A 22,622-nucleotide genomic window follows, 5' to 3' on the forward strand; every position below is an offset into this window, starting at 1 on the left:
TTTTTATAGTTTAGATTGTAGTAAGTTCATATTCTAGTTTATGTTCTAGTAAGTTTTTTTATTTTTGGATTGTAGTAAGATCATATTCTAGTTTATGTTCTAGCAAGTTTTTTATAGTTTAGATTGTAGTAAGTTCATATTCTATTTTATGTTCTCGTAAGGTCATATTATAGTTTGTTGTAGTAAGTTTTTTTTATAGTTTATATTGTAGTAAAATCATATTCTAGTTTATGTTCTAGTAAGTTAATATTCTAGTTTATGTTCTAGTAAGTTTTTTATAGTTTAGATTGTAGTAAGTTAATATTCTAGTATATATTTGTCACAGTATCCACCGAGGATGGCGCCCCTCCTCGGTCGTCGTCGCCGGTCTACTAGCTGCCACCGATCTATGTTTCTGTGTTCTTTGTTTTTTGTCTGATCTAGACCGCACCTGTCTCTTGTCTGTCATTAGTGGGGAGGTATTTAGTTTGTTTCTTTGGGTTCGTCTCTGTGCGGGATTGTTTGTTCGTCAGCGGGCAGGTATGTGAACGGTCTGTGCTTTTGCACAATTCTCCCCCAGCGGATTCCTGCTAGAGGAATGTTGTATTTGCCGGGCTGCGCCCCGTGCGTATTTTTGTTTTCTCGGGGTTTACTGTGTTCTCTGGGCGCACCCTATGCCCTTTTGTTACGCCGAGTGGTTTTTCGGTGCAATAAATATACCGTTCTACGACACTACTGGACTACGTCTCCTGCTTTTGACTCTGCCCTTTCCTCCTGCCTTAAGAAACCGTGACAATATTGTAGTAAGTTCACATTCTAGTTTATGTTCTCGTAAGGTCATATTCTAGTTTATGTTCTAGCAAGTTTTTTTATAGTTATATTGTAGGAAGTATATATTCTAGATTATGTAATCAAGCAATAAAAATAATGTCTGAAATGTCTATGTCAAAATTTCTGATTTCCTTACCTTTGACTAAGTTTTTTAAAAAATTGTGTAGTCTTAGTGTAAATTTATCACAATACGCCTGGTGACTTTTTTTTTTCCAGGTTCCACCAGCTAGAGGTGGAAGGTGTTGATGGAAGTCCATCCATGTGCGTAATGTGTCCATTTTCATTGGAATTAGGTTCATAACTATCATCACTGGATTTCTGATTACCTCTGAGAATAACACTGCAACTAAAGCAGTTGCATCAAATTCATTACGCAGATGAAAAAGTAGTCCATCTTGATTTCCAGTGATTAAGTATATAAGAGCCTGACGGAAGTCTAGTGACTTTGATACCAGATTATCTAATTGAGCATATGAGAGAAATTCTGTCTTGCCCATTTTATTCTTGCAAAAAGACACTTTTAGACTTCCTGTTTTAATAGCAGACGCAATATTGGGATCCATAATTCTGTACAAAGGTTTAATATAGAGGTTTTCCATATTAACTGAAGAAATATAAATCCCAGAAATTATGTAAATGTTGTCCATTTCATTTTTTGATCTATTGTAATGCAACAAGTAATAAATTACACTAAGATAATCGTAAAAACTTTTGATGTAAATTACAATAGATGCTTTGGATGGTACATCCATTGAATCATTTACTAACATAATTTTTTTATAAAAAATACAATCTCCAAAATTAAAATGTTGCTTTACTCGATAAATCATTTTACTGATAACCTTTAAGCATTTCAATTTTCTGGGAACATTTTTTAAATTATTTTGAGTTGAAATTTTAATCTTCAAATTTGTTTTTTTTGTAACTTTTATGCCAATAAATGCGTTTTCATTTTCTTTGTACTGAAACACAAAAAATAAATGGAACAGAATTAGATTAACCTTGTTACATTAAACTAACTTGAAGATAAAGGGAGTGGCATGTTTTTCAAGCTTTCCATACAGTCATATGTTGACAAACACTATATGTGATCTTTTGATAAACAGATAAACAAACTCTTTTGATAAACAGACTATTGTAATTACAACATACTCTACATGTAGGTTAACATAGCTTTACCAGTTTAATTAACTGTCATCTAAATGCTCAGAATACGTTTTAAAAGAATCTTACCCCCATGTTGTTCCACTTCAGGTATTGGAAATGGACTGGTGTTGGTTAGGTGTTGGTTATTCATCAGCTTTATTGGGTGGTCAAATTGGGTGTGTCATGTGTGGGTGTTTCTAAGTCTACAGTACACGGATGCATATTCCTTCTTGTCCGCTCGCCTTTCTGTTCAGTTCCCTATGAAACTTTATAGATTAAACTTTATTTCATGTGCATTTGTAAAATCGCAACACACTTCACAATGAAAGATGGCAAACATTAGGCATTAAAATAAGTTAAACAACAACTTCAATCTCCAGGATCTCTCCCCTCTCTTCAAACAGGAATAACAACATAGTTAAGTGATGACGCCAAAGAAGTGAGTGTTTGGAGGATATACAGTTGAAGTCAGAAGTTTACGATGTGACCCAGTCGTTCTTTTTAAATGTTCCATTGCCATACTGGCTGGAAACGTTCTTATCCCTTGCTTGCTAGCTAGCCAACTGTGGCTAACTTACAGTCATGTCAAAAAGTGCAGCCAGAATAACAGCAAAGTATTTGCATTTGTTTAAGATGTTTTCTATTTACATTTATTTGGATACATCTATAACAATGAGCTAATGATGCACGATTTTAACTGGCATAGAAAATGTGCTCTCTCGACAGGACACTGTTGTTCAGAAGAGCTAGCCAACAACACAACTAACACAATCACTTCAAACTGAAGCTGGAAAGACAGCAAACTAGGTGCACTTCATAAATATTTTACGTTTTCGATTGATAATTATTTGTGTATATATCCATAAAAATGATGCTGATTCATGATTTCGACTGGTTGAGAAAAGCTGCCTGCATGTCTATCTCATCCCGACAGCTGGAGATCGAATTTGAATGTTGAAATAATGTTGCAAATGTCAGAGACAGACAGCAACGTTTGTACAAATTCTCCAGTGTTGAAAACTAACTGTGAGACGGCCCACAGTCCGGAGCCGAGAGGGAGACGGCCCACAGTCCGGAGCCGAGAGGGAGACGGCCCACAGTCCGGAGCCGAGAGGGAGACGGCCCACAGTCCGGAGCCGGCGCAGCCAGAGTCGTCCTTCAGCCCGATGTCTCCAGCGATGCGCCATAGCCCAGAGACTTCGGGAGGGGTAAAATTTAATAAGTATTTAGCGGGGGTGGACAGGTTAGGTTGGAGTAAGGCCGGAGCCTGACCCACCTCCGTAGTAGGAGGTTGGGGAGGGGGGGGTGTAGCACAAGAACCGTCGGTGACGGTGGCCACCCTCCCTCCCCTCCCTTTAGTTAAGATTTTTTTGTGTGTGTTTATTTTTGTGTAAGGTGCATCCAGGGTCTGCACCTTCAGGGGGGAGAGGGGGAGAGAGGAGAGTACTGTCACGTCCAGTATAAGGGGTTATTTGTTATTGTAGTTTGGTCAGGACGTGGCAGGGGTGTGTTTGTTTAGAGTGTTTCGGGGTTTGTTGGGCTATGTTCTATGTTAGTATATTTCTATGTTTATCTAGTATGTCTAGTTCTATGTTTAGTTAATGGGGTTGACCTTCAATTGGAAGCAGCTGCTCCTAGTTGCTTCTAATTGAAGGTCCTATTTAAGAGGGGTGTTTTTCTATGGGATTTTTTGTGGGTAGTTGTTCCTTGTTTTAGTGTTTGTTGCACCTGACAGGACTGTTTCGTTTTGTTCTTTTTTTGTATATGTATTTAGTTGTTTTTCCTTCTTCAAAATAAAAAGATGAGTATACATATTCCCGCTGCGTTTTGGTCTAATCCATACGACAACCGTGACATTACCGATGGGTGGGGCACATTGATCATCAGTTATCATATAAAAAACTGCAAAACATTAGCCTCCAACCTATGAAAAAAGCCTGTGATGGCCGGGCTATCTACTCAGAATATTGCAAAATGTGCTTTCACCGAAAAGCTATTTTAAAATCGGACACCGCGATTGCATAAAGGAGTTCTGTATCTATAATTCTTAAAATAATTGTTATATTTTTTATGAACGTTTATCGTGAGTAATTTAGTAAATTCACCGGAAGTGTTCGGTGGGAATGCTAGTTCTGAACGTCACATGCTAATGTAAAAGCTGGTTTTTGATATAAATATGAACTTAATTGAACAAAAAATGCATGTATTGTATACCATAATGTCCTAGGAGTGTCATCTGATGAAGATCATCAAAGATTAGTGCTGCATTTAGCTGTGGTTTTGTTTTTTGTGACATTATATGCTAGCTTGAAAAATGGGTGTCTGATTATTTCTGGCTGGGTACTCTCCTGACATAATCTAATGTTTTGCTTTCGTTGTAAAGCCTTTTTGAAATCGGACAGTGTGGTTAGATAAAGGAGAGTCTTGTCTTTAAAATGGTGTAAAATAGTCATATGTTTGAAAAATGGAAGTTTCTGGATTTTCGAGGAGTTTGTATTTCGCGCCACGCCCTATCATTGGATATTGGAGCGGTGTTCCGCTAGCGGAACGTCTAGATGTAAGAGGTTAATGCAACCGCTGTGTCAGATTTCAAAAAAGCTTTACGGCAAAAGCACACTTTGCAATAATCTGAATACAGCGCACAGTCACCAAAACAAGCCATACAGATACCCGCCATGTTGTGGAGTCAACAAAACTCAGAAATAGCATGATAAATATTCACTTACCTTTGATCTTCATCAGAATGCACTCCCAGGAATCCCAGTTCCACAATAAATGTTTGTTTTGTTACAATAAAGTCAATATTTATGTCCAAATACCTCCTTTTTGTTTGCGCGTTCAGTTCACTATTCCAAATGCAGTAGCCGCATGCACTGGGTCCAGAGGAAAAGTCAAAAAAGTTGCTTTACAGTTTGTAGAAACATGTCAAATGATGTATAGAATCAATCTTTAGGATGTTTTTTTATCATAAATCTTCAATAATATTCCAACCGGACAATTCCTTTGTCTTCAGAAATGTAAAGGAACTCAGCTCGCTCTCTCGGCCGCACGCGTGTGACTGAGCTCATGGCTTTTTTCCAGACACATGATTCCAATAACTCTTTTTCTCTCCCCATTCACAGTAGAAGCCTGCAACAACGTTCTAAAGACTGTTGACATCTAGTGGAAGCCTTAGGAAGTGCAACATGACCCCACAGACACTGTATATTGGATTGGCAATCACTTGAAAAACTACAAACCTCAGATTTCCCACTTCCTGGTTGGATTTTTCTCAGGTTTTTGCCTGCCATATGAGTTCTGTTATACTCACTGACATCGTTCAAACAGTTTTAGAAACTTCAGAGTGTTTTCTATCCAAATCTACTAATAATATGCATATCCTAGCTTCTGGGCTTGAGTAGCAGGCAGTTTACTCTGGGCACAGTTTACTTCCGGACCTGAAAATACTACCCCCTACCCCAAAGACGTTAAAGTTTTGTATACTCACTGTACATTACATTTTTTATTGCTCTGGTATGGTGTATGTGAGGTATCACCTGTATTCATTTCAGTAACTCTATGCCAGTGGAAGGTTAAATAAATAGTCCATTCTCAAATCAAATTCATTTGGCTTCAAAATTGCTTGATTTAAAGGCATAGTATGTGACTTGGTAAGCTGACGGTTGGTATTGGGGAAATATTATGTCACCTGTAGGTACAGAATAATAATTTGTGTGTGTACGTGCATGTGTTATGGCTTCTTCTTTGCATCTTCACATTTGAATTATAGAGTAGGCATTAATGCAGATATCATGAACTGTAGCATATGCCCCCCCTCCCATCCAGCACACACACACACACAGGATGTGTAGCCATGAATCGCTGATGAAATATTTAAACTGGGGTAATCATTTGTTCTTTCTTCTATCCTCCCTTTCTCTCCCAGTTCTGTCTCTCTTTCTCTCTCAATTTCTCTTTCTATGTGAAGGTATGCTGTCGTTGTACTCTAGGGGAAACAGGGCATGACATGCTGTGGTGATTCCACAGAAGACACTGGATAAAAAATGTAAAAAATTATATCACAGGAAAACACACACGCCTGCAGACACAGAGCAACACCACATCCACACACACAAACACACACACTCTCACACACACACTTGATTCTCATGAATAACCATTAATCCATTTGCTAAGATTTCCCCCATTTTTGTCATGTGGACCTGTTCTCACTCTTACCCTGACGGATAACTCCAGACACTTTTTCGGTCTTGTCTGAGGTATTTTATATTGAATGTCAGAATGGCCATATTCTGAATACACTCTAGCACTAAATCAATGATCATTTACTACGCTTTTCCATTGAAGGCCATATTGAGGTTAAATCAATGACTGGAGTTTTCAATTGATAAAAAACAAATGACTATCTCATGTTGAAAGTGCAAGTCAGTATAGTGTATTTACTGGTCAATGTATTCCCTATACTGTACTTTGACTTGTCTAGTCATTCCTTGTATTCATATTTTTTTGGTGTATTGTACCTCCTTGACTAATCAATCACATCATTCCATGTATTAGAAAAACAGTTTTGTGTTTGGTTAAATAAGTTATTCTGTATGTTTGTCTCTTTTTAATGTAGAATATTACATCAAATCAAATCCAAACAAATCACTATCTCTGTCAGATCCATTAGCCTTTATCTTCTGTGGCCAGATGACGTGGCGAGGTCCACATCCTGCTGAACATCCAATCACATCTTATCGGTCCCTGCGGTCTGGTGTGCTGAGAGTCATCTGTGTGGTGGTCTTGGGAGGCCATTACTGTGAGTAAAAGATGTCGAAAATACATATTTTTGGTTGAAAAGATGTTTGAAATCGCTTAAGGATCCACCCTTTTTTTCAATTTTCACCTAAAATGACATACCAAAATTAAACTGCATATTCTTGATACCATTTGAAAGGAAACACTGAAGTTTGTGGAAATGTGAAATTAACGTAGGAGAATATAACACATTAGATCTGGTAAAAGATAAAGAAAAAAACTACATTTTTTTGTATTATCATCTTTGAAATGCAAGAGAAAGGCCACAATGTATTATTCTTGCCCAGGCGCAATTTGTGATTTTTGCCACTAGACGGCAGCAGTGTATGTGCAAAGTTTTAGACTGATCCAATGAACCATTGTATTCCTGATCAACATTTTGTATCAAGACTGCCCAAATGTGCCGAATTGGATTATTAATAACTTTTCAAGTTCATAACTGTGCACTCTCCTCAAACAATAGCATGGTATTCTTTCACTGTAATAGCTACTGCAATTTGGACAGTGCAGTTAGAGTAACAAGAATTAACCTGTTTTGGCTAGGGGGCAGTATTTTCACAGCCGGATAAAAAAAACGTACCCGATTTAATCTGATTATTACTCCTGCCCAGAAACTAGAATATGCATATAATTATTAGCTTTGGATAGAAAACACTCCAAAGTTTCTAAAACTGTTTGAATGGTGTCTGTGAGTATAACAGAACTCATTTGGCAGGCCAAAACCTGAGAAGATTCCATGCAGGAAGTGGCCTGTCTGACAATTTCTTGCCCTTCTTGATTATCTCTATCCATTACAGACGATCTCTGCTGATACGTGACACTTCCTAAGGCTCCCATGGGCTGTCAGAAGGCGGCAAAAAGCTGAATCGTGGCTTTGCAGGCTCTGGTTGAAAAAAAGTAGCGCGTTTGGGTAGTGGCTGGTTACAGTACTGTGAGACTCAGGCTCGTGCCCGCGTCGACCGAATGCTTTGTTTTCTTTTGTCTGTTTACCTAAACGCAGATTCCCGGTCAGAATATTATCACTTTTTTACGAGAAAAATGGCATAAAAATTGATTTTAAACAGCGGTTGACATGCTTCGAAGTACGGTAATGGAATATTTAGAAATCTTTTGTCACGAATTGCGCCATGCTCGTGACCCTTATTTACACTTCGGATAGTGTCTTGAACGCACGAACAAAACGCCGTTATTTGGATATAACGATGGATTATTTTAGACCAAACCAACATTTGTTATTGAAGTAGCAGTCCTGGGAGTGCATTCTGACGAAGACAACAAAGGTAATCAAACTTTTGTAATAGTAAATCGGAGTTTGGTCAGGGCTAAACTTGGTCGGTGTCTAAATGGCTAGCCGTGATGGCTGGGCTATCTACTGAGAATATTGCAAAATGTGCTTTCACCGAAAAGCTATTTTAAAATCGGACATATCGAGTGCATAGAGGAGTTCTGTATCTATAATTCTTAAAATAATTGTTATGTTTTTTGTGAACGTTTATCGTGAGTAATTTAGTAAATTCACCGGATGTTTGCGGGGGTATGCTAGTTCTGAACGTCACATGCTAATGTAAAAAGCTGGTTTTTGATGTAAATATGAACTTGATTGAACAAAACATGCATGCATTGTATAACATAATGTCCTAGGGTTGTCATCTGATGAAGATCATCAAAGGTTAGTGCTGCATTTAGCTGTGGTTTGGGTTTATGTGACATTATATGCTAGCTTGAAAAATGGGTGTCTGATTATTTCTGGCTGGGTACTCTGCTGACATAATCTAATGTTTTGCTTTCGCTGTAAAGCCTTTTTGAAATCGGACAGTGTGGTTAGATTAACGAGAGTCTTGTCTTTAAAATGGTGTAAAATAGTCATATGTTTGAAAAATGGAAGTTTTCGGATTTTAGAGGAGTTTGTATTTCGCGCCACGCCCATCATTGGATATTGGAGCAGGTGTTCCGCTAGCGGAACGTCTAGATGTAAGAGGTTAAAGCTTATTGCCACTATCAGATATGTCTATGTCCTGGGAAATGTTCTTGTTACTTACAACCTCATGCTAATCGCATTAGCACACATTAGCTCAACCGTCCCCGCGGGTGAGACACCAATCTGTAGAGATCCTTATAAAAATAAGTACATTTTGCTCACTGGGATTCTTCAAAATCTTGTGTCCTTGAACGTGTGCAAAGCCTGGGCATCCAAGGCTGCCTCTGTAGAGCCCGGGTCGGTGGTGATCATGGGTCAGTGCGGATTCACGGGTCAGTGCGGATGTATATTCTAGTTTATTTGATTTGATTCACATTGCGGTTGCCACATGATGCTGGATGGTACTTCCTGAATGAGAAGAATCAGAGGGGGTTGGTTAGGTTAGCAATGCAGCTGAACACATTGTCTGAAAAGTGATGTACTGTATACCGAGTGCTGTACAGGACTTACAACACATTCAGATAGTACTGAAGCTTTGTGATGTGAAGATATGGCTGTTACTGCAGTGGTGTGGAGACTGCATTGTTGGGTCTGGTGGACTGACAGAGTTGGCGGCAGAAGATGGAGTAGCCTGGAGGTTAAAACATAATGAATAAAAAATAATAAAATATAAACTGTTAAAGTGTAAGATAAATGTCATGAACCTTTTGACAGCTTGTTATGATAAAAAGGATTTACAACAGGTAAAACTGGACAGGTGGATTAGACTGAAGATGTGTATGGTTGAAAACAATGCAATGTGTAAAGCACTTGTGTTACTTGTTGGAAGTGGAAGCTGGCACACAGATCACCCCAATCATAACACCCACAGAACATTTTGCTCTACGTAAATGCTTAACAAGTTCCTCTAGATGTGCAGAAATGCATTCAGTGTAACTGAGGTACAGTATCACATTGTATCATTGACGTCAGTGGAGAAGAATCTGCAACTACAGTACCTGCTCTGTGGCCCCACCTGGCTCCTCCTGGAAGTGGAGGTGGAACAACATGGGGTACAATGAAGATGAATTTTGGGTACCAATATTTGTAATTCGATATCAATATAACGGTAGCTGTTATTCTAGTAATTTTTTTTATAGTTTATATTGTAGTAAATTCATATTCTAGTTTATGTTCTAGTAAGTTTTTTATAGTTTAGATTGTAGTAAGTTCATATTCTAGTTTATGTTCTAGTAAGTTTTTTTATAGTTTAGATTGTAGTAAGATCATATTCTAGTTTATGTTCTAGCAAGTTTTTTTATAGTTTAGATTGTAGTAAGTTCATATTCTATTTTATGTTCTCGTAAGGTCATATTATAGTTTGTTGTAGTAAGTTTTTTTTATAGTTTATATTGTAGTAAAATCATATTCTAGTTTATGTTCTAGTAAGTTAATATTCTAGTTTATGTTCTAGTAAGTTTTTTATAGTTTAGATTGTAGTAAGTTAATATTCTAGTATATATTTGTCACAGTATCCACCGAGGATGGCGCCCCTCCTCGGTCGGGCGGCGCTCGGCGGTCGTCGTCGCCGGTCTACTAGCTGCCACCGATCTATGTTTCTGTGTTCTTTGTTTTTTGTCTGATCTAGACCGCACCTGTCTCTTGTCTGTCATTAGTGGGGAGGTATTTAGTTTGTTTCTTTGGGTTCGTCTCTGTGCGGGATTGTTTGTTCGTCAGCGGGCAGGTATGTGAACGGTCTGTGCTTTTGCACAATTCTCCCCCAGCGGATTCCTGCTAGAGGAATGTTGTATTTGCCGGGCTGCGCCCCGTGCGTATTTTTGTTTTCTCGGGGTTTACTGTGTTCTCTGGGCGCACCCTATGCCCTTTTGTTACGCCGAGTGGTTTTTCGGTGCAATAAATATACCGTTCTACGACACTACTGGACTACGTCTCCTGCTTTTGACTCTGCCCTTTCCTCCTGCCTTAAGAAACCGTGACAATATTGTAGTAAGTTCACATTCTAGTTTATGTTCTCGTAAGGTCATATTCTAGTTTATGTTCTAGCAAGTTTTTTATAGTTATATTGTAGGAAGTATATATTCTAGATTATGTAATCAAGCAATAAAAATAATGTCTGAAATGTCTATGTCAAAATTTCTGATTTCCTTACCTTTGACTAAGTTTTTTAAAAATTGTGTAGTCTTAGTGTAAATTTATCACAATACGCCTGGTGACTTTTTTTTTTCCAGGTTCCACCAGCTAGAGGTGGAAGGTGTTGATGGAAGTCCATCCATGTGCGTAATGTGTCCATTTTCATTGGAATTAGGTTCATAACTATCATCACTGGATTTCTGATTACCTCTGAGAATAACACTGCAACTAAAGCAGTTGCATCAAATTCATTACGCAGATGAAAAAGTAGTCCATCTTGATTTCCAGTGATTAAGTATATAAGAGCCTGACGGAAGTCTAGTGACTTTGATACCAGATTATCTAATTGAGCATATGAGAGAAATTCTGTCTTGCCCATTTTATTCTTGCAAAAAGACACTTTTAGACTTCCTGTTTTAATAGCAGACGCAATATTGGGATCCATAATTCTGTACAAAGGTTTAATATAGAGGTTTTCCATATTAACTGAAGAAATATAAATCCCAGAAATTATGTAAATGTTGTCCATTTCATTTTTTGATCTATTGTAATGCAACAAGTAATAAATTACACTAAGATAATCGTAAAAACTTTTGATGTAAATTACAATAGATGCTTTGGATGGTACATCCATTGAATCATTTACTAACATAATTTTTTTATAAAAATACAATCTCCAAAATTAAAATGTTGCTTTACTCGATAAATCATTTTACTGATAACCTTTAAGCATTTCAATTTTCTGGGAACATTTTTTAAATTATTTTGAGTTGAAATTTTAATCTTCAAATTTGTTTTTTTGTAACTTTTATGCCAATAAATGCGTTTTCATTTTCTTTGTACTGAAACACAAAAAATAAATGGAACAGAATTAGATTAACCTTGTTACATTAAACTAACTTGAAGATAAAGGGAGTGGCATGTTTTTCAAGCTTTCCATACAGTCATATGTTGACAAACACTATATGTGATCTTTTGATAAACAGATAAACAAACTCTTTTGATAAACAGACTATTGTAATTACAACATACTCTACATGTAGGTTAACATAGCTTTACCAGTTTAATTAACTGTCATCTAAATGCTCAGAATACGTTTTAAAAGAATCTTACCCCCATGTTGTTCCACTTCAGGTATTGGAAATGGACTGGTGTTGGTTAGGTGTTGGTTATTCATCAGCTTTATTGGGTGGTCAAATTGGGTGTGTCATGTGTGGGTGTTTCTAAGTCTACAGTACACGGATGCATATTCCTTCTTGTCCGCTCGCCTTTCTGTTCAGTTCCCTATGAAACTTTATAGATTAAACTTTATTTCATGTGCATTTGTAAAATCGCAACACACTTCACAATGAAAGATGGCAAACATTAGGCATTAAAATAAGTTAAACAACAACTTCAATCTCCAGGATCTCTCCCCTCTCTTCAAACAGGAATAACAACATAGTTAAGTGATGACGCCAAAGAAGTGAGTGTTTGGAGGATATACAGTTGAAGTCAGAAGTTTACGATGTGACCCAGTCGTTCTTTTTAAATGTTCCATTGCCATACTGGCTGGAAACGTTCTTATCCCTTGCTTGCTAGCTAGCCAACTGTGGCTAACTTACAGTCATGTCAAAAAGTGCAGCCAGAATAACAGCAAAGTATTTGCATTTGTTTAAGATGTTTTCTATTTACATTTATTTGGATACATCTATAACAATGAGCTAATGATGCACGATTTTAACTGGCATAGAAAATGTGCTCTCTCGACAGGACACTGTTGTTCAGAAGAGCTAGCCAACAACACAACTAACACAATCACTTCAAACTGAAGCTGGAAAGACAGCAAACTAGGTGCACTTCATAAATATTTTACGTTTTCGATTGATAATTATTTGTGTATATATCCATAAAAATGATGCTGATTCATGATTTCGACTGGTTGAGAAAAGCTGCCTGCATGTCTATCTCATCCCGACAGCTGGAGATCGAATTTGAATGTTGAAATAATGTTGCAAATGTCAGAGACAGACAGCAACGTTTGTACAAATTCTCCAGTGTTGAAAACTAACTGTGAGACGGCCCACAGTCCGGAGCCGAGAGGGAGACGGCCCACAGTCCGGAGCCGAGAGGGAGACGGCCCACAGTCCGGAGCCGAGAGGGAGACGGCCCACAGTCCGGAGCCGAGAGGGAGACGGCCCACAGTCCGGAGCCGGCGCAGCCAGAGTCGTCCTTCAGCCCGATGTCTCCAGCGATGCGCCATAGCCCAGAGACTTCGGGAGGGGTAAAATTTAATAAGTATTTAGCGGGGGTGGACAGGTTAGGTTGGAGTAAGGCCGGAGCCTGACCCACCTCCGTAGTAGGAGGTTGGGGAGGGGGGGGGTGTAGCACAAGAACCGTCGGTGACGGTGGCCACCCTCCCTCCCCTCCCTTTAGTTAAGATTTTTTTTGTGTGTGTTTATTTTTGTGTAAGGTGCATCCAGGGTCTGCACCTTCAGGGGGGGGGGGGGGGAGAGAGGAGAGTACTGTCACGTCCAGTATAAGGGGTTATTTGTTATTGTAGTTTGGTCAGGACGTGGCAGGGGTGTGTTTGTTTAGAGTGTTTCGGGGTTTGTTGGGCTATGTTCTATGTTAGTATATTTCTATGTTTATCTAGTATGTCTAGTTCTATGTTTAGTTAATGGGGTTGACCTTCAATTGGAAGCAGCTGCTCCTAGTTGCTTCTAATTGAAGGTCCTATTTAAGAGGGGTGTTTTTCTATGGGATTTTTTGTGGGTAGTTGTTCCTTGTTTTAGTGTTTGTTGCACCTGACAGGACTGTTTCGTTTTGTTCTTTTTTTGTATATGTATTTAGTTGTTTTTCCTTCTTCAAAATAAAAAGATGAGTATACATATTCCCGCTGCGTTTTGGTCTAATCCATACGACAACCGTGACATTACCGATGGGTGGGGCACATTGATCATCAGTTATCATATAAAAAAACTGCAAAACATTAGCCTCCAACCTATGAAAAAAGCCTGTGATGGCCGGGCTATCTACTCAGAATATTGCAAAATGTGCTTTCACCGAAAAGCTATTTTAAAATCGGACACCGCGATTGCATAAAGGAGTTCTGTATCTATAATTCTTAAAATAATTGTTATATTTTTTATGAACGTTTATCGTGAGTAATTTAGTAAATTCACCGGAAGTGTTCGGTGGGAATGCTAGTTCTGAACGTCACATGCTAATGTAAAAGCTGGTTTTTGATATAAATATGAACTTAATTGAACAAAAAATGCATGTATTGTATACCATAATGTCCTAGGAGTGTCATCTGATGAAGATCATCAAAGGTTAGTGCTGCATTTAGCTGTGGTTTTGGTTTTTGTGACATTATATGCTAGCTTGAAAAATGGGTGTCTGATTATTTCTGGCTGGGTACTCTGCTGACATAATCTAATGTTTTGCTTTCGCTGTAAAGCCTTTTTGAAATCGGACAGTGTGGTTAGATTAACGAGAGTCTTGTCTTTAAAATGGTGTAAAATAGTCATATGTTTGAAAAATTGAAGTTTTCGGATTTTAGAGGAGTTTGTATTTCGCGCCACGCCCATCATTGGATATTGGAGCAGGTGTTCCGCTAGCGGAACGTCTAGATGTAAGAGGTTAAAGCTTATTGCCACTATCAGATATGTCTATGTCCTGGGAAATGTTCTTGTTACTTACAACCTCATGCTAATCGCATTAGCACACATTAGCTCAACCATCCCACGGGTGGGACACCAATCTGTAGAGATCCTTAAGAGGATTAAAAATAAGTAATTTGCTCACTGGGATCCTTCAATCTTGTGTCCTTGAACGTGTGCAAAGCCTGGGCGTCCAAGGCTGCCTCTGTAGAGCCCGGGTCGGTGGTGACCATGGGTCAGTGCGGATTCACGGGTCAGTGCGGATGTATATTCTAGTTTATTTGATTTGATTCACATTGCGGTTGCCACAGGATGCTGGATGATACTTCCTGAATTAGAAGATTCAGAGGGGGTTGATTAGGTTAGCAATGCAGCTGAACACATTGTCTCAAAAGTGATGTACTGTATACCGAGTGCTGTACAGGACTTAAAACACATTCAGATAGTACTGAAGCTTTGTGACGTGAAGATATGGCTGTTACTGCAGTGGTGTGGAGGCTGCATTGTAGGGTCTGGTGGACTGACAGAGTTGGCAGGAGAAGATGGAGGAGCCTGGAGGTCAAAACATGATGAATAAAAATTCAGAAAAATAAAATACCAACAGTTAAAGTCTAAGATATACAGTGAGGGAAAAAAGTATTTGACCCCCTGCTGATTTTGTACGTTTGCCCACTGACAAAGAAATGATCAGTCTATAATTTTAATGGTAGGTTTATTTCAAGAGTGAGAGACAGAATAACAACAACAAAAAATCATGAAAAACGCATGTCAAAAATGTTATAAATTGATTGGCATTTTAATGAGGGAAATAAGTATTTGACCCCCTCTCAATCAGAAAGATTTCTGGCTCCCAGGTGTCTTTTATACAGGTAACGAGCTGAGATTAGGAGCACACTCTTAAAGGGAGTGCTCCTAATCTCAGTTTGTTACCTGTATAAAAGACACCTGTCCACAGAAGCAATCAATCAATCAGATTCCAAACTCTCCACCATGGCCAAGACCAAAGCGCTCTCCAAGGATGTCAGGGACAAGATTGTAGACCTACACAAGGCTGGAATGGGCTACAAGACCATCGCCAAGCAGCTTGGTGAGAAGGTGACAACAGTTAGTGTGATTATTTGCGAGGAGGAATGCTGCCCATGACACCAAGAACCCCATCCCCACCGTCAAACATGGAGGTGGAAACATTATGCTTTGGGGGTGTTTTTCTGCTAAGGGGACAGGACAACTTCACCGCATCAAAGGGACGATGGACGGGGCAATGTACCGTCAAATCTTGGGTGTGAACCTCCTTCCCTCAGCCAGGTAATTGAAAATGGGTCGTGGATGAGTATTCCAGCATGACAATGACCCAAAACACACGGCCAAGGCAACAAAGGAGTGGCTCAAGAAGAAGCACATTAAGTTCCTGGAGTGGCCTAGCCAATCTCCAGACCATAATCCCATATAAAATCTGTGGAGGGAGCTGAAGGTTCGAGTTGCCAAACGTCAGCCTCGAAGCCTAAATGACTTGGAGAAGATCTGCAAAGAGGAGTGGGACAAAATCCCTCCTGAGATGTGTGCAAACCTGGTGGCCAACTACAAACGTCTGACCTCTGTGATTGCCAACAAGGGTTTTGCCACCAAGTACTAAGTCATGTTTTGCAGAGAGGTCAAGTACTTATTTCCCTCATTAAAATTCCAATCAATTTATAACATTTTTGACATGCGTTTTTGTGGATTTTTTGTTATTCTGTCTCTCACTGTTCAAATAAACCTACCATTAAAATTATACACTGATCATTTCTTTGTCAGTGGGCAAACGTACAAAATCAGCAGGGGATCAAATACTTTTTTCCCTCACTGTTTGTCAGGAACCTGTTGACAGCTTGTTATGACAAAAAATATTTACATCAGGTAAAACTGGACAGCTGGATTAGACTGAAGATGTGTATGGTTGAAAACAATGCAATGTGTAAAGCACTTGTGTTACTTGTTGGAAGTGGAAGCTGGCGCACAGATCACCCCAATCATAACACCCACAGAACATTCTGCTCTATATAACAACTTCCTCTAGATTTGCATTCAGTGTAACTGAGGTACAGTACTGTATTGTAGCATTGACGTCAGTGGAGAAGAATCTGCACCTACCTGCTCTGTGGCTCCTCCAGGAAGTGGAGGTGGAGCAACATGGGGAATAATGAAGATGAATTTTTGCCACCCAGGGAGCAGCTGTTGGGGGTTAACTGCCTTGCTCTGTAAATTTCTTAGGCTTAGATTTATTTTAAATTGCTAAATTTTAACTAGACCATTCAGTTCTTATTTACAATGACAGCCTACACCAGCCAAACAAGGACAACACTGGGCCAATTGTACAAAGAAAAAAACAACCATTCTTTTGTGTTTTTTGTACCATCATCTTTGAAAATGCAAGAGAAAGGCCATAATGTATTATTCCAGCCCAGGTGCAATTTAGATTTTGGCCACTAGATGGCATCAGTGTATGAAACATTTAAGACTGATCCAATGAACCATTGGATTTCAGTTCAAAATGTTGTTTCAAGACTGCCTAGTTTGTTTATTAATACGTTTTCATGTTCAAAATTGTGCGCTCTCCTCAAACAATAGCATCGTATTCTTTCATTGTAATAGCTACTATAAATTGGATAGTGCAGTTGGATGAACAAGAATTGAACCTGTTTGGCTTTCTGCCAATATCTGATATGTCTATGTCCTGGGAAATGTTCTTGTTACTTACAACCTCATGCTAATTGCATTAGCCTACGTTAGCGCAACCATCCAGAATCGACCTATTAAGCATCTCTAAAAATGTTGAATTAAAAGAGAATCTATTATGAAACAAAAAAATAATGGAAATGGTTCTGCTTCCATTTCCATCTCAACCACTTTAAGTCAGTGTATGTGATCTCCGACAGCAGAAGGTCAATCAATTAACGGTAAATCATTGAATTCCACATTTTTGAGAAATTCTTGGTTTCTTTAAAAAAATTTAGGACCATAGGGTTTTTGAGCTTTCCAGGTTCCCCCAGCTAGAGATGGCAGGATCTGGCGGAAGTCATTACATTTTTAATGTATTCATTTGAATTGCAATTCTGTTATTAAATATCCTAATTGGATTTCTGATTACCTCTGAGATTAACATCGCCACTAAAGCAGTTGCAAGAAATGCATTATGCATATAATAAAAAAGGCTTTCTTGATCTCCATTGATGAAGTAAATGAGAAACCGTCGGAAGTCTAGTGATGTTGGAAACTTATTACATAATGTACTATATGACATTTTTTCTTCAGGAATTGAAATGTCAGTCACTTTAATAACATTGCCGTCCTCAATAAAGTGATTCATTCTGAACACAGGTGTACAATAGAGGTCATTCCTGTCCATTAAACAGTCCTGCTATAATGTATGTATGATTTGCTCCATTTTTGTGAATGGTTATATCTTTCATAGTGTGAAGCAATGCTACATAATAAGAATATTTCCTTTTGGGGTAAATTGGAAATTTACAAATTTCTTCAAGAATGAATTTATCAACCTTCGACAGTATCGTCTGCTTCATTTTTGGGTCCCTACCATACTTGTAATAGAGATATTTGGTCTGGTCTTCAGATGACTTCAAAGGTACGTATTCAATGAGGTTTGCTTTTGCTATCCTGTTAGAATTCTCAAAAATTTTAAATATAGCCATACTGTGCATTTTAAAATGTAATTTTATAACAAGATTATTCCAACTATAAACGTATTGTTTTATTAGTAGTATTTTGCTTATATAGCTCTGTGTGATCTTGTACTTCGCTAGAATCAAACTCTTGATAAAAAGTTAAAGTTTTAAAAGTATCATCAACTGATGGTGGTATAATTTGTTCGATTAACTTAGAGCATTCTTTTGTTGAGAAGTTCTTGAAGGTAGAATATTCATTAGAATTTGAAGATTTATCAGGATAATGTTTATTTATTTTACCATACTTCTATGCCAATTTTCTCATTTTCATATCCATTATTCTGGGGGGAATAAAGAACAGATTTAGATTAACCTTGTTTTCACATTAAACTAACATGAAGAGAAAGTCACATGTTTTTTTTCATCTTCCCATACGGTCATATAATGAAAAACACAAGCAGTATCTTTAACATCACTATTTCTAATGGGCCAGACAACAGTAAAGGATGTTTGTAATATTTTGATTAACAGACTATTGTAATTAACATATACTGTACATGTAGGTTAACGTCATTTTCTTTACCTGTTTAGAAAACATTAATAAAAAATGCAAAAAGTACTACTCTTACCTCCATGCTGCTCCTCCTTGCTCACTTCGAGAATTGGAAAAGGAGTGGTGTTGGTTATTTATCAGGTGATCAAACTGGGCGTGGCTGCATAGTGAGCTTTAGTTTTCTGGGACGTTCTAGTAGTAGAGAGCACTTGCTGGAAGATCTGTATCCACTCACACACACACGAAGAAGTTTTACTCACACTAAGAATATGGAGGACAATGAACATTGATATGAACAATGGATATTGATTTTAAAAGAGGAGAAAAAAAACAAGAAATGAATTGGTACTGAAATTGATAAAATTAATAATGAAATGTTAGATGTGAATGTTAATATGTGACTGAAGTAATATAGTGAAATGGTTGAAGTTAGTCTGTTTTGAGGTTAATTAGAACAAGGTTTATTGGGTTTGAAAGATAAGGCCTTTGGGCCTCTAGGGGAAAATCAATAGCCTGCACCTGTTACTATTTGAACTAACATCTGCACCTCACTTGAGTGGGTTGGGGACCATTTGCATTTCTACTTTCTCAAGCCTGAGATGAGAATGCATTTGTGGTTTAGAAAGCCTAGGGCAGGGATGGGCAAGTTTTGTAGGCCCACGGACCAATTAAAAAATATACATATTAGGAACTCAGTCAATGTCTTAGCTTACTGTTGAGAGTTAGAATAATATAATACAATTTCGAAATTTGGTTGTGCATCAGCAGTCACTCAATAAGCCCATGTCAGCAAAACATTTTTTAGATTGCTGGCCGCTAGATTAATTTACCAATCTAAATTTGTAGTAAGCATGATCAAATTACCGACTGGGGTGGAGCACATTGATCATCAGTTATCATATAAAAAAACGGCAAAACATTTGCCTCCATCCTATGACAAAATGTGTAGAATTACAGAAAATGATGTGTAAAACTGCTCATTAATTTCTCTGCCCTATGGCAAAATAAGTAGAATTGCATGAAATCAGTTATAAAATAGCAAAATCTTCTCTCCGCCGCATGGCAAAATGTGTATAATGGCAAGAAACGAACATTCCAACTTTTGTTTTCTCTTCACTGTCACAATGTGGGGGGGAGGGGTCGGTGCTGCTAAAATGTTTTGCTCACAAGTGGGGGGGATCGATGTGGGCACGCAGACACACAAGCCACTGCAACCCCTCATGATGAGTTCCGGGGAGCTAGACAAATGTATCATATCAATGATTTGTTTGCTTATCGTAATTGGTTTTGTGATTTTTGATTTATTGCATTAATTGATTTAGCTGGTGATTTTATGCCTGTTTCTGGAATTTTGAATGAACTCGCTGTACTGTCATCAAAGAGTCATACAAGTGCATGTAGTTTTACTCTGGGAAATCAAATTGACTTGATTTATTGAGGATTTTTTGCCTCCCCTTCTCTCCAGCTCTCTCCCCCTCTCTCCTCCCACTCTCTCTCCTCCTCTCTCCTACCCCTTCTCTCCCCCTCTCTCCTCCCCCTTCTCTCCCACTCCCTCTCCCCCTCTCAACGTCTTGTCTTTGGCATTAGTTTAGCTGAGTTTGGCACTGGCTTTGATACCATTTTAATTCAACTGCATGAATGACTAATAGTTCCTAACAAATTTCTGGGAAAACAAGATAAACCTGATTGTAGATTTCTCACCTGGATGAGTGGAGGCTTGTCTGAATGAATAGAAGGTCAGCCAATCTCTGAACCTTTCAAGCTGCAAACTAATATGAAAAGGGGAGACTCTCACGAACACCATAAGTGTCACGGGACTCGTCTGAATATAACCCATACAAACTTAGTAACTTTTTGATGCAACAAAAAAAGGGTTTAAATATGTGTCAAATATATACTACCGGTCAAAAGATTTAGAACACCTACTCATTCAGAGGTTTTTCTTAATTTTTATTATTTTCTACACTGTAGAATAACAGTGAAGACATCAAAACTATGAAATAACACATGGAATTATGTAGCAACCAAAAAAGTGTTAAACAAATTTTATATTTGAGATTCTTCAAATAGCCACCCTTTGCCTTGATGTCAGCTTTGCATTCTCTTGGCATTCTCTTAACCAGCTTCACCTGGAATGCTTTTCCAACAGTCTTGAAGGAGTTCCCACATATGCAGAGCACTTGTTGGCTGATTTTCCTTCACTCTGCGGTATGACTCATCCCAAACCATCTCAATTTGGTTAAGGTCGGGGGATTGTGGATGCCAGATCATCTGAAGCAGCACTCCATCACTCTCCTTCTTGGTCAAATAGCACTTACACAGCCTGGAGGTGTGTTGGGTCCTTGTCCTGTTGAAAAACAAATGATAGTCCCACTAAGCCCAATCTAGATGGGATGGCATATCGCTGCAGAATGCTGTGGTAGCCATGCTGGTTAAATGTGCCTTGAATTCTAAGTAAATCACAGACTGTTTCACCAGCAAAGCACCCCCATACCATCACACCTCCTCCTCCATGATTCAGGCTGGGAACTACATATGTGGAGATCATCCGTTCACCTACTCTGTGTCTCACAAAGACACGGCGGTTGGAACCAAAAATCTCATATTTGGACTCATCAGACCAAAGGACAGATTTCAACCAGTTTAATGTCCATTGCTCGTGTTTCTTGGCCCAAGGAAGTCTCTTCTTCTTATTGGTGTCCTTTAGTAGTAGTTTCTTTGCAGCAATTCGACCATGAAGGCCTGATTCACTCCTCTGAACAGTTGATGTTGAGATGTGTCTGTTACTTGAACTCTGTGAAGCATTTACAGTCAGGCCCATAAATATTAAATCATGAATATAAATATGAGCTGAAAGTGCAGACTTTAATTTAAGGGTATTTACATCCAAATCGCAGGGAACGGTGTAGGAATTACAGCACTTTTTGTATCTGGTCCCTCCCTTTTTAAGGTACCAAAAGTAATTGAACAATTGGCTGCTCAGCTGTTCCATGGCCAGGTGTGTGTTATTCCCTCATTAGTTCATTTACAAGTAAGCAGATAAAAGGTCTAGAATTGATTTCAAATGTGGCATTTGCAATTAGAATCTGTTGCTGTTAACCCTCAATATGAAGTCCAAAGAGCTGTCACTGCCAGTGAAGCAAGCCATCATTAGGATGAAAAATCTAAACAAACCCAGAGAGATAGCAAAAACATTAGGTGTGGCCAAATCAATTATTTGGTACATTCTTAAAAAGAAATAACACACTGGTGAGCTCAGGAACACCAAAAGGCCCGTAAGACCATGGAAAACAACTGTGGTGGATGACAGAAGAATTCTTTCCCTGGTGAAGAAAAACCCCTTCACAACAGTTGTCCAGATCAAGAACACCCTAGACGTATGTGTCAAAGTCAACATTCAAGAGAAGACTTCACCAGAGTGTTAACCACAAGATGTAAACCATTAGTAAGCCTCAAAAACAGGAAGACCAGATTAAATCTAAAAAAGCCTGTACAGTTCTGGAACAACATCCTATGGACAGATGAGACAAAGATCAACTTGTACCAGAATGATGGGAAAAGAAGAGTATGGAGATGGAAAGGAACTGCTCATAATCCGAAGCATACCACCTCATCTGTGAAGCATGGTGGAGGTAGTGTTATTGCGTGGGCTTGTATGGCTGCCAATGGAACTGGTTCCCTTGTATTTATTGATGATGTGACTGCTGACAAAAGCAGCAGGATGAATTCTGAAGGGTTTAGGACTATATTATCTGCTCAGATTCAGCCAAATGCTTCAAAACCCATTGGACGGTGCTTCACAGTGCAGATGGACAATGACCTGAAGCATATTGCGAAAGCAACCCAATACTTTTTTAAGACAAACAAGTGGAATGTTCTGCAATGGCCAAGGCAATCACCTGACCTGAATCCAATTGAGCATGCATTTCACTTGCTGAAGGCAAAACTGAAGACAAAAC

At 38.6% G+C, this 22,622-nt stretch overlaps 4 long non-coding RNA genes across 11 annotated transcripts in view; 1 reads left to right on the forward strand and 3 right to left on the reverse strand.

Moving 5' to 3' along the window:
* Positions 1–22,622, reverse strand: part of LOC106591112 (uncharacterized) — a 55,598-nt gene that overhangs the window by 22,848 nt on the left and 10,128 nt on the right. For 5 of the 7 annotated variants that reach the window (XR_006760005.1, XR_006760006.1, XR_006760003.1 and 2 more), the window contains exons 1-4: positions 11,918–11,932; positions 9,673–11,646; positions 9,185–9,305; positions 8,886–9,082 (exon numbers count right to left, since the gene is read on the reverse strand). This is a non-coding gene — a long non-coding RNA (uncharacterized lncRNA). Of the gene's footprint in view, positions 1–8,885; positions 9,083–9,184; positions 9,306–9,672; positions 11,647–11,917; positions 11,933–22,622 lie in introns of those variants that run through there. The other 2 variants (XR_006760004.1, XR_006760008.1) reach the window with 2 other exon arrangements.
* On the reverse strand, positions 1,688–4,697 carry LOC106599270 (uncharacterized). The gene is made up of 3 exons (XR_006760010.1): positions 4,683–4,697; positions 2,044–3,153; positions 1,688–1,772 (listed from the first exon to the last, which is right to left on the reverse strand). It is a non-coding gene; the product is annotated as an uncharacterized lncRNA (long non-coding RNA).
* On the forward strand, positions 12,046–13,208 carry LOC123728166 (uncharacterized). The gene is made up of 3 exons (XR_006760011.1): positions 12,046–12,269; positions 12,557–12,637; positions 12,765–13,208. It is a non-coding gene; the product is annotated as an uncharacterized lncRNA (long non-coding RNA).
* Positions 14,457–18,762, reverse strand: LOC123728168 (uncharacterized). 2 transcript variants are annotated; one of them, XR_006760014.1, is made up of 3 exons: positions 16,579–18,751; positions 14,931–15,000; positions 14,457–14,777 (listed from the first exon to the last, which is right to left on the reverse strand). It is a non-coding gene; the product is annotated as an uncharacterized lncRNA (long non-coding RNA). The 2 variants fall into 2 exon arrangements; XR_006760015.1 differs by lacking the exon at positions 14,457–14,777 and having other exon boundaries at positions 14,881–15,000; positions 16,579–18,451; positions 18,740–18,762.

The sequence above is a fragment of the Salmo salar genome, chromosome ssa17 (assembly GCF_905237065.1).
Source record: "Salmo salar chromosome ssa17, Ssal_v3.1, whole genome shotgun sequence".
In the NCBI taxonomy this organism is placed as follows: Eukaryota; Metazoa; Chordata; class Actinopteri; order Salmoniformes; family Salmonidae; genus Salmo; species Salmo salar.